Here is a 13,783-nt window from a genome sequence, read left to right as displayed (position 1 = left end):
CGCATTCTGTTCTCAGGCGCTAGCTCGCTCCGCGCTCGGGTGGGGATGGCTCTCGAGCGGGGAACCACCCCCCTGCCCGGAGTGTCTCCTGCTCAAGTTGCAGTGAACCAGTGGGGTATAGAGATATACCTATCTCATAGAGCTGGAAGGGACCATGAAAGGTCATTGAGTCCAGCCCCCTCCCTTCACTAGCAGGACCAAGTACTGATTTTGTCCCAGACCCATAAGTGGCCCCCTCAAGGACTGAACTCACAACCCTGGGTTTAGCAGGCCAATGCTCAAACCACTGAGCTATCCCCCCCCCTAATTTGACACAGATTCCCCATGACATGGAAATTCCCAGTTTCAAACAGGGCTCGGATCCTGTTGGGTCTGCAGAGCAAATGCCGCTCAGCCACCGGGGAGTGTAGTCTAGGTCCCAGTTCGAGTGGCCAACCGCGAGATCCCAGGGCTGAGCTAGCAGGGGGCTGCGGGTCGGGAGTGAGGGGCTCCGGCAGAGCTGGTGGGGGCGGGGACTGTAGAGGAGCCCATGTCGAATGTCTCTAGCTCGCAGGCTATCAGAGACCTAAGCTAATAAAGCGGAGCTGCGGGTGCTGGATTTACACCCTGACAGGATCTGATCAGCCCCCGCCGCAGACAGCACAGCAGGGCAGGGGCGTGTGGGCTCGGCAGCACAAACCAGGGTCCTGCCTTAGAGGGGGACGTGCAGGCCCCCAGCTCTGCGGCTCTTCCAGGCACTGAAAATCCCTCTGATACCAGAGGGTTCACGCTGCGAATAGGGCTTGCCCTGCTCTTTTTTGGCCAGCAACCACAAGGGGTCCTGAATCCAGGGGTAGAGAACCCAGGAGTCCTGACTCCCAGCCCCACCCCCACTAGATCCCACTCCCTCCCAGAGCTGGGGCTAGGCCAAACTCTCAGCCCCTCCCCAACACCCAATGTGTGGCATTCCCAGATTTGCAGCCCCAGAGCCAGGATTTCGGCCTGTTACTGGAACATGCCTGGTTAACGATTAACCCCTGAACCCGCCTGGGAGCCAGGCATGGGCCAGGGGGCTGGATCCTTGCTCTCTGCCCCTCACCCGCTCCCCGCAGGGTGTCAGAGAAGTGGGGCCACCTGGCCTTTGAATTTAGGGGTGTCTGGGGATCGGGGACATTTTTAATCCAAAGCTAAAGGGGTGAATTCCGCCCCCCCCCCCCCCGCCATCTATGCTGGCTGTGGAATGGGGAGCAGGCTGTGATATCACTTCTGTACATGGCATTAGTCAGAGTCATGTGATGAAATCTCCAGGAATATGTCCAACCAAAACTGGCAACCCTCGTTCTACCCCACTTTGGGGGGTCGAGCAGGTCAGAGCAGGGGGCTGAGAATCAGGACTGACTGGCAGAGGGTGTTGTCACCTGGTTAGAGACGGAAGCATTTTGGTAAAAAAGTCCCATATTTTGAAATCACAAGAGTCTTTTCCTATAAGGATGTGGATTGTAGGTAAACAGCTGTTCATCCAGCCCCGTCCTTACTGGAATCTCTCCTCCCCTGCCAATCACTGACTCCACTGGCCAGGAGGGCTTTGAGCTAGTGAATAAATACAGGCCCCTGTAGCTCTCAGCTCCACTCGGTTGCGCAGAGAAGACCCAACCCCAAGAGAAGATGAGAGTCCAGATGCTGGCTGTCCTGCTCCTGTTCGTGTCCCTCCTTTGTGCCGAGGGAATCCGCGGAGCATCCCTGGCTGGGGTGAGTGGGGTACCCTGTTCCATTCCTGGTGTGCCAGGCCCTGCTCAGACACACAGCAAGAGGCTGACCTTGCCCCAAAGAGATTCCGATGCAGTAAAGGGTGGGAGGGGAAACTGAGGCTCTGCCTGGGGAAGTGAGTTTCTCCTGGTCACACAGCAAATCAGCAACAGAGCTAGGAATGGAATTCAGCAGTCCTGCCTCTCAGACCCCCCCTCCCATCCCACTCTCCCTCTGCTGCTCTAATGCAGTGGATTTCCCTCCCCTCCCAATGCAGGGGATACACCCCAGGAGTCCTGACTTCCAGCGCCCCTGCTCTGAGCACTAGACCCCGCTCCCCTGCCAGAGCTGGGGACAGAGCCCAGCAGTCCGCTCAGGACGTGCTTTAGAGACAGGCGTTAGATTCCCCATGATCCCACCGAAGTCATGACTGCTGGTCAAAAAAACACGTTGGGCACTAGTGACTCCCTGCTCTCCCGCTCTGACAGGGCTCGGAGTCCCAGCACTCGGAGGAAGGCCGAGGCGAGTCCAAGGTGATGGTGAAGAGAGAAGCGGTGAGTAGTGGGAGGTGGCTTCACTTGGGTTACTGCTGGGACTGATGCGGGGAGGGGAGGGGTATGCTGGATGCCATGGGCTAACTCCAATAAAATACTGTGATAGGTGGTTTGACAGATTTATGTCTAAAATATCCCCTACGTTGACTGAATTAATATCCAGTGGTAGAGAGTCCCATAGGCTAACCAAAGGAAACCCTGTGGTAGGGAGTCCCATGGGTTAGCCCCAACATATCCTGTGGCAATGAGTTCCACAGTTTAACACCAATACTATTGCATGGGTTAACCCCAATAATATCTCATGGCAGATTCCTACCAACAAGCATGTCTCCTGCCCAGCAGAGGGCAGCGTTGTTCAGTCTGTGAACTCTGACATCCTGCAGAGAACATAACCCTTTAGTACTCACTTATTGCTGGGAGTCAAGAATAGAATCCAGGAGTCCTGATTCCCAGCCTTGTCCTTCCTCTGCTCCTTCCAGCCCCTGATCTAACCACTAGACCCCACTCCCCTCCCAGAAGCCTTTAAAAATTTAAATTCTTCTACAGGGATCAAAAAGTGTCTCTAACACCACATGGGAGTAACAGGTTGGGGAAAAGCTGGGAGGGGACTGGGAGTCAGCACTCCTGGGTTGTGTCCCCTGTTCTGGGACGGGAGCGGAATCTCGTGGTTAGCGTAGAGGGGCTGGGAGCTAGGACTCCTGGCTTGTGTCCTCAGTTCTGGGAGGGGAGTGGGGCCTGGTGATTAGTGCAGGGAGGCTGGGAGCCAGGACTCCTGGGTTGTGTCCCCGGCTCTGGGAGGGGAAAGCGGCTTGGGAGAATGTAGTCGGGGGGGGGGGGTTGGTTAAGGGCAGGTCTCACTCTAGTCTCTCCATCTCTTCCTGAAGGCTCAGAGTTTCGCTGGCTGTCGCTTCTGCTGTAACTGCTGTAGGATGAGCGGCTGTGGGTTCTGCTGTGACTTCTGACCCCCTTTGCTCGCCACCCTGTGGGCACCGTGAGGCTCCCCAGCCCTTCCTGGGAGCAGATCGAAGCCAGCCTGGGGCTGAATTTGCCTGGGTTCAGGGGGACGCTAACCCTCCTGCTCAGCCCCAATAAAGTGTCTGCCTAGATGTGGAGTTTGTGTCTTTATTCTCACATGCCATATGCTTGTCACCATTCCCTGTGGGGCTGTGCCCGACCCTGCTCCCTGCAGCACAGCACCGCCTAGTGCCACCCTGGGACATCGGGGCCATATAAAAATGGGACATCTGGTCACCCTAGAGAGAACTCAGAGTTTGATTTAAGGCTACTAACTTTATAGATTTTGACATGTGACGTTGACGCCTTGTGTTTTAACAGCCCGGAAGCTGTCGCTGGCTGATTCAACGTCTACTGTCAATAAAAAAATATTTTCTGACCCTCCCAGAACTTCCCACAACTGTGAACATTTCAACCAATAAAAATTGGGGGGGCGAAATGGTTAAACTTAAACATTATGATCTGTTGCTATTATATTAGAAAAGAAATGCTGCCGGGCCACATAGAGAGCTAGATGAGCCTGTAAGAGGCTCGATCAACAGATGTGAGTCTTCTAGCTCAGGCAGCCGACACTCCTGCTCCGAGACTCAGCAGTCCCCTGTTGGATTCTTGCTGATAACCCACCCAGGGACATGGCATTACAAGGCTCCCTGTATTCACTCTGGAAAGAGAGCGTCCACATGGTGGATTATACCAGTAGAACTATATTGGTTTAAATTCACACTTTAGCTTATAGTGGGAAAACTTCCCAGTGTAGACAAGGCCTTAAACTGTAAGATTTTGGGGGCAGGGGCCATCACTTATGTGGATGGGTCCTGAACCAGGAGTGGGCCCCTGTCCAGGCTATTCTCATACCACTGCTAATAAAACCAGCAGGATTCATCTTGGAGAAAGCCACAACATTGTTTACAAGGATTTTATGGCCTGTCTAGCAGTTTGTTCCTTTATCCCTGTCTGACGCATGTAGAGAGGTTTATGAGTCTGTCATTAGCTGTGAACTAACAGGCCATGGATGCTGTATGTGTTATTATTGCCGGCACAGAGGCCCGAGGACAGCAACAGTGGGGTTCGTTGCCCGGTGTGCTTCGCATCAATAAACATACCGGGCTGGAGAAACAATCAAAGTTTATTTGAGATCTCAAAGTGGTGCAAGGAGACAGGCAAGTCTCAAATCAAGCACACCAGCAAAAACAGTTTCTCTATTCTTATACATTTTACAACTAAGCCCCCGCTTTCTCCCCCTCTCTACCACCCCCCCCCCCACTCCCCACCCCTCTCTACCAAAGGCATGTTTATACATTTAAGCAATTAAATCATTCTAGGGCTATAAATCTAGCTTGTTAGTAACACTCCTCTAAACAGTTATTTGGTCCTGTTTACCCTTAGTTTATTACCCCTTCTCCAGCTAGAAACATGCAAACCTCATCATTATCGCTTGGTACCTGTATGAGCAGGGTCATAATTGCTAACTGGCTGTTTTCACATTCCAATTTCTGTCCTTGGCTTTTGAGGTCAATTAGAGTTAAACATGGAAGGACAGAGTTTAAACATGGAAGAACTTTGGTTCACATAGGCCTAATGATGTCAACATTATGAAACCTCGTGGGCTGCACAGATCCTGGAGTAAATTAGGAGGGCTGCTCCCCAAAATCTCTCCTCTCCCTCCTATTATGCTGATGCCCCATCCCGTCAATAAGAGGGCTTCCAAGAATGTCCTGTATTCCACCAGGGAGAGGGGTAGTTACAGAGACACTGACACCCTGCGAGCTGGGAGGAGCTAGATGTGAAATCCCCGCATTAGGCATTTTTTGCACCTTATTATATGGCTTATTAGCTGGCATCTTGGTTACTGGATATAAGGACCTTCCTGAGAAATACCAGGTAATAAAGGGCTTTTAAATCTAGCAGAGTAAGAACCAACCGCTAGAAGTTAAAGCCAGGCAAATTCAAATAAGAAATAAGGCCCACATTTTTAACAGTGATGGTGATTAACCATTGGAAGAATCTCCCCAGGGACGTGGTAGATTCTCTCACTCCTGATGTCTTCAAATCCAGGCTTGATGCCTTAGTCAAACTCAAGTAGTGGGCTCAGTAGCGGGGACACTGTGTGAATTTCTCTGGCCTGCGTTATCCTGGAGGTCAGACTAGATGATCATAATGGTAACCTTAACATCTAGGACTCTATGAAAAGTGCTCTGGACTTCACACTTGTTTTCTTTTCCCTTCCAGCCCTAGAGGTTCAAACAGCAGGATGATCACTGAAATGTCAGCTGGGAACCAGGCTCTGATGATAAGAAGGAAGATCCATCTTCCACACTCTGATCTCGTAAATCAAATGCTAACCGCAAATTGTGTAGTAACAACTGCTGTGGGGGGCTGGGGCAGGAATGATGTTAATAATATATGGATATAACTATCTCATGGAATTGGAAGGGACCCTGAAAGGTCATTGAGTCCAGCCCCCACCTTCACTAACAGGACCAAGTACTGATTTGGCCCCAGCTCCCTAAGTGGCCCCCTCAAGGATTAAACTCACAACCCTGGGTTTAGCAGGCCAATGCTCAAACCACCGAGCTTTCCCTGCCCTCTGAGAGTTGATTTTGCTGCCTTTAATCAGCAAGCAGACAATGGGGACGTTCACTAATGTTTACACCAAGAACAGCAGAAGCTCCACCAGGACTGAAAATAAATCTCACCAGCAAACCATTTCTCTCCTCTCCCTGTTCATTGGTGACAAATTTAATATTTTTCGGTGCATCACAATGGAATGTTGCACCATTTAAGATCGTGCCAATTCCTATTCAAGAGTGGTACGAAGGCTGGTCTGGGCTAAGGCACCGGGACTCAGGACTCCTGCTCTCAGTTGCTGTCTCAGCTACAGAATCTCTGTGTGACCTCATGCAAGTCACTTATCCTCTCAGCCCCCACACGTATAAAAGGGTGACAATAATCCTTACCTGGACTGTTTAGAGTGTGAACTCTTCGGGGGCAAGGACTGTCTCCCTCTGTGTGTGTCTGGGCAGCGCCTGGCACAACTGGGCCCTGATCTCAGCTGAGGCAGTAATTGTCTCTTGCTGTGTGTCCATGCAGCGCCTGGCTGTCACGGAGTGTGGGGGAGTCAGGGCCCTGCACCCCCGCACTTCCTGCAATTCACCATGACTCTCAGCCAGCCAGTAAAGCAGAAGGTTTATTAGACGACAGGAACAAGGTCTAAAACAGAGCTTGTAGGTAGAGAAAACAGGACCCCTCAGTCAGGTCCATCTTAGGGGGTGGGGAGCCCAGATCCAGGTTCTGGGCCTCCCCCTGTCTCCCCAGCCAGCTCCAAACTGACACCCCCTCCAGCATCTCCTCTGCCTTTGTCTCTTTCCTGGGCCAGGAGGCCACCTGATCTCTTTGTTCTCCAACATCTTCAGTTGGCACCTTGCAGGGGAGGGGCTCAGGCCATCAGTTGCCAGCAGACAGGGTATCAGCCATTCTCTGTGCAGACAGCATCACACCTGGCCTCTAGGGCTCTGCAACAATCACACACCTTATCCCACCACCTAGATCCTTAAGAAATGCAAAGGGAAAACTGAGGCACACACACAGTATTCAGAGGAAACATTAAGAACATTCCCACTTAGTCACATCTCTCCCCCCCTTCGAGACCAAACTGAGTGGGGTCACTTTAGCCGGTGACCTGGGAAAGTTAGAACCCACCAACGTTCCCATGGATGCCCCAGCATCTCTCCCATTCCTTGGTGGGAGTTACACCAGGCCCTTCCAGTTTCACGCCCTTCTTTGGGTCGGGTGTGCTCGATGGCAGTCGCAGGCCGCATGTGGGAAGGTTTATGCAGCCCATGCTCTTGTGCCACCCCACAACCACTGGGGTAAAAACTAGGATCGGATCTTCTCCCAGTGCTCCAGTCTGGAGGGCTGCGATTCGGGCTCTCTTGGTTAAGAGCCCCCATCTTGACCTTGGCCACCCTCTGCCCAGGTGTCTCTGTCACCAGTAACTCGGCATCAGCCCCTTTCATTTGATGCAGCCACGTCAGAGGAGAGTGGTCAGTGTACACAGTAAAGCACTGCCCAAATAGGTACGGCCCCAGCTTTTTAAGGGCCTTCCCCATGGCCAGGCATTTCTTCTCTATGGCTGCATAGTTCTGCTCCTGGGGCAGCAGCATCTTGCTCAGGTACCCGATGGGGTGTCTCTCCCCCTTAGCATGGGCCTGCATCAGCACCACGTCCAGCCCTGTGTCTGAGGCATCAGTGAACGCTGTAAAGGGCTTGGCAAAGTCTGGGTTTACCAGATTTATCGGGCCCTGGATTAGAGCCTCCGTCAGCGCACAGAGAGCCCTCTGGTACTGCTCGGTCCAGACCACCTCGTCTGGCTTCTCCTTCTCACATAGCTCATTGATGGGGGCAGCTAAAGTGGGGTACAAAGCCCTGGTAGTACCCCGCCATCCTGATAAAGGCCTGGACCTGCTTCTTAGTCTGGGTAATGGGCCAATCTCTGATCATCTCCACCTTGGCCGGCTCTGGGCTTGGGCAACTGCGCCCCACCTTGTGGCCCAGGTACGACACCTCTGCCATCTCCACCTTACACTTTCCAGCTTTTACTGGCAGTCCTGCCTCCTTGAGGCAGCCCAGCATCCCCTTCACCTGGGACACGTGTTCCTCCCAGATCTGGCTAAAGACACAGATATTGTCAATGTATGCCAGGGCCAAGTTCTCCATCCCCCTCAATAACCGATCCACTCGGGGCTGGGAGGTGGCCGACGCCCCCTTGAGGTCGAAAGGCAGGACCAGGAACTCAAAGAGCCCCAAAGCGGGGGTGAAGGCAGATTTCAACCTGGCATCTGGGCCCACATTTACCTGCCAGTCGCCCTTGGTGAGATCCATAGTACGGAGGTAATGAGCCCCCCACAGCTTGTCTAGAATCTCACCAGGCCTAGGCATGCAGTAAGCATCGGATGATGGCATTAAGCTTCTGATAGTCCCCACAGAACCAGATTGACCCGTCTTTCTTGGGGGCCACCCCCACGTGCGAGGCCAATGGGCTGTTGAACGGCTGCATCACGTCTAAAGCCAGCATATCCTTGACCTCTCTCTCCAGGCTCTGGGCTCTTCTCCAGTGACTCTGAATGGAGGACACTTGATGGAAGGATTGGCTCCCATCTCAGGGAAGAACAGGGCCCACACTCCAAAGGGGTCCCAGCCCAGCCCACTCTTCTCCGCTTCCTGCCCACCGCTCTCTCTCCTGTGGGGGCAGAAGCTGGGTCTTGCCAGATCCTGCAGCAGGGCAGGCTCTGACGGCAGCCAAGCTCTCCCCTCCCCCACCTCTTCCCCAGAGCGTGCCGCGTTCCTGACCCTCCCACTCCTAGTGCTTCCCCTGCCGCTGAACAGCTGATCGCCCGCACGAGGGAGGGGGAGGGCGAGGGGGAGGAGTGGAGCCGCAGTGCGCTTGCTGTTCAGAGGAGGAGGTGTAGAGGAGGCGGGGATGGGGCCTTGGGGAAGGGGCTGGAATTGGAGCATACCCCCTCCAGCCCCCTGCCGTGAGCCACTCAGGGTAGGGAGCTGGGAGCACCCCCACGACCCCAGCCCACACACCCAACCCCCTACCCTGACTCATGCACCCCCTCACATCCCCACCCTGAGCACCAAAAGGGAGCTCCTGCACCACCCCCCAACATTCCCACCTGCAACCCCTCACACCCCCAGCCTTCTGCCCTGACTCCTGCACCCCCCCACACTCAGCTCCTACACCCCCTCTACAGCCCCCACCCCCCTGCCCTGACTCCTGCATCCCCTTCATACCCCCAGCCCTCTGTCCTGACTGATACCAGAGACCTCTGTGTTCCTGGGGAACCAGGGTGCAGTATCCAGCCAGACTCATGAAAGACACCCTCCCCGAGCCTCTGCTTAAACCAAAACCCATCAGAAAAAGAAAACTTGCATAGAGCAATGAAGGGTGTTGGGAGACACACCTAGACCCCTCCTGACAAGGGTGACAAGATGAAGACATGTCCATTAGCATACAGAATGGAGAGCAGAGACAACTCCCCTAGCCTCATCTGCATGAAAGATGGGACAGGAAGACATCTCAATTAGCATACAGAATGGAGAACAGAGAACCACACTGAATTCTGGGACCAGAAAAAGCAGGGAAGCACTGCATCCTGGGAATCTCTGCTCCAGATGCTAATGAACCTATGCCTGCACACACCCAGCTCAGCAGTTATCAGAGCAATTCTAGTAATGAATCCTTAATTGATATCCAAATACTGAAGCAGCCTAGTTGCATTGTGAGCTCCCTGGAAGAAAAACCACCCATAGCCAAGAGTGATCAGCTCCTATTGTCTAGTCTAAAGAAAACCCTTGAGTCATCAGCTTACCTATAAACAAATCTAGTGTTCTCCCTTCAATCATTGTAATTTCTCTACAGAAATCCCTACTCACCCTCTAGTCAGGGTTCTGATGCTTAGATCCACACTATGCATCAGTTCCACTGGAACTTCATCTTCTCCTGACTGATCGTGCTGGGGGCTCTGCCTGTCTCCAGCATTCAGGACCCTCCACTACCACCATCATCGGGGAACCCCGACCAGTTCAAGCCTTGTGGAGTGGGTGAGACCCCCCCCCCTCTTTTTCTCTCGCTCTGTTTTCCTTTCTATCTTAGGTATTAACAATAAATAACTTCTATGGTTAAGTTGGTTGCTTCTCTCTCTCTTGCTGAACTTTACTCATTTGTGTTTTTAGCTTCCCCCATTCACTCTACAGCAATGATTCTTTTACCTAAGCTAAAGATCCCTGCAGCGCCCAAAATACTGTGGGGTTTGCTCATCGAGTAGGTTACTGCCAGTACAATTGTGTTGGGGGAGTGGGGATAGGGACGTGCTGAATTTGGGACGCATAAGGGTAACAGCTTGAAAGTGCTGCTTGACCCAGTCCATGGAGCCCAAGGGCATATAAGGAGAGACAGCTTGAAAGTGCTGCTTCCTCCAGCCCAGTGAGTCCAGAGACATACAAGGGGTCAGCTTGACCGTGCTGATTGACCCGGTCTGCTCAGACTTGCTCTGTTAATGTACGTGTGGGTGTGTGGGTGTTCATCCGGTTCTGGGGTGGGAGTAACCCAGCCCTAGGGACCCTAGGTCCTGCAGGATAGCTCCATTGGGAGGGGACTTGCAGAAGGGAGAAGTAGAGCTCCATATGTAAACACAAGTGACACAAGCAGTACATTGACAGAATTACAGAATCTTTTTATCTACCCAATGGGACTCAGTGCTCAGTCCAGAAGATACCATCAGAGATGCTTAGCTTTGCAGTTCTCAAACTGTGGATTTGTGTCTCCACAGATAACATGCTTGTTAACAGCAAAAATGTTTTAAAATAAATAAATAAATAAATATAGATAGATAGAGAGGTGAGAAATAACAGACCTCAACTCTACTGTCCCTTTGCAAATGTGTGTACACAGAATCAATGCCTTACCTCTCTCTATTAAGTGAAAAGTTTCAAAAAGTTCAATGAACAGAAGATTGTTGGGGGCAGAATAGATCTGGACAAGAAGAAGTCTGGAGATAAATGTGAGAAGCGAGGGACAGATGCTTTTCTGTTAAAATATTATGTTTGCTGTTGAAGAAAAAAATCCAGAATACTTAACATTGTTGTTTTAGTTAAATAAAATAATTTAAATGTCTGTCTGATGATGTTCGCCTCCTAATACAGCCTGGCAAGAAAATCCTCCAAATATTAATGATTAACCTGTTGAACTGGAGATAGTTCACCTCCCAGTGACTTCATAAATATCTGCTTCAATTATCTTTGGTAAATGAAATAACCAAACAATCATTCATTTTCTGATATAGCTGTAAAACTCACCAAAATAAATCACTCTTTAAACATGTATAGGGTGTACCTTCTAAAAATGAAACCTACATCTATCTCTGAGTTGTGAAGACTATGTATTAAGGTTATAACAACCAACAAGAACGCACTTTTATGTAGAAAACCATGATTAAATCAAGTCTTCCTGACTAATGATTTAAATCAAATCCTCCCTGCCCACTGTGCTCTTGCTCCTGGCCCCTTCATTCCCCAGGGGGCCCCACAAAAAGTTAATCTGGCCCTGGGAGATCCACTGGGGGTCTTCCCCCTTCTCCTCCCAATCATCCCTTACCAGGCCCAGAGGACCCCTCACTCTCCTCCCATACAGCAGCTCGAAAGGGAAGAACCCTGTGAATTCCTGGGGCACTTCCCTGTACCGCAGGTGGGGCAGCTACTTGTCCCAGTCCTGCGGATGCTGGTTCACAAAAGTCCTCAGCATCATCCTCAGGGTCTCATAAAATCTCTCCACAGGCCTGTTGGACTGAGGGTGATATGCAGCGGCCCAGGTGCGCCAGACCCCACATTTCTCCTACAAGCCCCAGAGCAGGGCTGACTTGAAATTGGACCACTGATCTGTAAGGACCTCACTGGGAACCCCAACTCTGCTGAAGATGGTCAGCAGCACGTCTGTCACGGTGTCTGCCTCGATGGAGGACAGAGCCACCACCTCTGGGTAGCGGGTGGCGAAATCCATCACCACCAGGATGTATTTCTTCCCCTAACAGGTCGCCTTGCTGAGGGGCCCCACTATGTCCATAGTCACCTTCTGGAAAGGTTCATCTATGATGGGCAGGGGTCTCAAAAGAGCTTCACCCTTATCCCGGGCCTTTCCCACCCTCTGGCAGGGGTTGCAGGACCTGCTGGATGCGTCACAGACACAGTAAAAGTTCTGCAGCAGCTGCTGCCTGGTGCACTGGATCCCCTGGTGTCCTGAGAGAGGAACATCGTGGGCCAGGTACAATAACCTGCAGCAATACTTCTGGGGCACCACCAGCTGCCTCCTGATTCCCCACAGTTCTACTTCCCCTTGGGGAGCCCATTCCCAGTACAGGGATTTCTTCTCCCACAGGACTCTGTCCCTGCAGCCTTCCCCAAGGGGGTTGGCAGCGCTGTGCCAGCAAGTTCCCTCAGCTTCTCCAAGGAGGGATCCTTCTGCAGCTCGGTCTGTAATTCAGCTGCTGGGGAAGGGAGTGGGACCTGTTCCCTCTCACTGGCTGGGCCTGGGGTCACAGCCCCGCTGAGCCCTGCCCCTGGTAGCTCCATCCCTGCCATGGACTCACTTCCCAGCAGCACCTCTGGACAAGGCAAACCTGGTTGGCAGCTGTCCTGCCCTGCCTGTGTGTCCCCCCACTCAGCTGGGGTCTCGGCTCCCACCATGCTCAGCGCTGCCCTTGCTGTCCCAGTGGGGGCAGGCAGCGAGCTCGCTGCTTTGGTCACAGCATCAGAGCCTGCGTGAGCCCCCTCTCCGGTGTGCAGGGGGGCGGGGAGCATCTCTCCCTGCCACTCAGCCCCAGGGGTTTGGTTACAGACAGGCAGGTATCCCAAGCTTAGCAGCTCCTCCCCCATGCCAGCCATGTCATTTGCATTTTCACTGACAATTTCAATCTCAGGCAGTTGGTTCCCTGGATTCAAATTCAGATCCTCGGCTGTTACAGGAGCAGGGCCTGGATCCTGTCCCAAAGAGAGAGTCATCTCACAACAGGACTTCACAGCCCATAACTTGGAGAACCCTAACTACTAGCCAGCCCGACCCCTCCTGTGTCTGCACAGGGATCTGGGCCATAGGCAGAGCGAGGGACTTCATCCCTGGGACCTTTACCCAGGTCACACAGCCCCTCAGCATCTGGTGAGGCTGCACAACCCAGAGCCTGACAACAGTTCTCTCTGTCCCAGGGTCTCACCACCCCAGAAACGTCTCCCCATTGACCACCTTCCGCTCCCACTGGGGGTCTGAGGGGCCTGAGCCCAGGAGAATACAAACAGACATACAGGCTGTGGTCAGGAGTGGATGCCTGTCCACTACCCCACCCATCTGGCTGACAGCATCTATGACCTTGGGACCCAGCAAGGGAGCTAGATACCAGGGCTTTTCCGCAGGGTCCCACTGGTTCAAATCGCCAGCCTGCTCAAAGGCAGTGCGTTGGGCATTCACACACCCTGCCCATTAACCAGGGGCAGCAATTTAGTATCGAGGTTAGTAACAGCATAAATATCAGTGATCCCCTCCTCACGTCATGTAGCTTTATACATATCAGGGCAATAAACCAGTGAATGAGAATGATTTTGGGGCAGATGCGCAGTTCATATAAATTTGCCATAGTTTCATGGGAATCAACGGGGCCATGTTCCCACTGCTGTAAAAAGTCCAGAGAAGCACTGGAATCAATACACCACATCCCCAGATGCTATAAATTGTCCATGGCCCCAATAGGCTGATGGAATATCTGCTGGAGCCCTATAGGTGTTACCACAATACACATAATAAACATTCCCCCTTTTGCAGGAATCTGGTAGCGTAAAGACCGGCAACGTGGGTGCCGGCAGCTTTGACGACAACAGCGTAAGTAGCAGAGATTACCTCTCCATGCTATGTAGCTTCACACACATCAGTGAATGGAGCCCGT

The 13,783-nt window shown here is 52.4% G+C and overlaps 1 long non-coding RNA gene across 1 annotated transcript; it reads left to right on the top strand.

Annotated features, from left to right (window-relative positions):
- Nucleotides 1-1,430: 1,430 nt before the first annotated feature.
- LOC135978199 (uncharacterized) lies at nucleotides 1,431-3,385 on the top strand. The gene is made up of 3 exons (XR_010595611.1): nucleotides 1,431-1,728; nucleotides 2,214-2,279; nucleotides 3,164-3,385. It is a non-coding gene; the product is annotated as an uncharacterized LOC135978199 (long non-coding RNA).
- Nucleotides 3,386-13,783: the final 10,398 nt, after the last annotated feature.

This window comes from Chrysemys picta, unplaced genomic scaffold (assembly GCF_011386835.1).
Source record: "Chrysemys picta bellii isolate R12L10 unplaced genomic scaffold, ASM1138683v2 scaf166, whole genome shotgun sequence".
NCBI classification, from domain to species: Eukaryota; Metazoa; Chordata; order Testudines; family Emydidae; genus Chrysemys; species Chrysemys picta.
The sequence above is the reverse complement of the archived record's forward strand: the minus strand, read 5'-3'. Positions and strand labels throughout refer to the sequence as shown.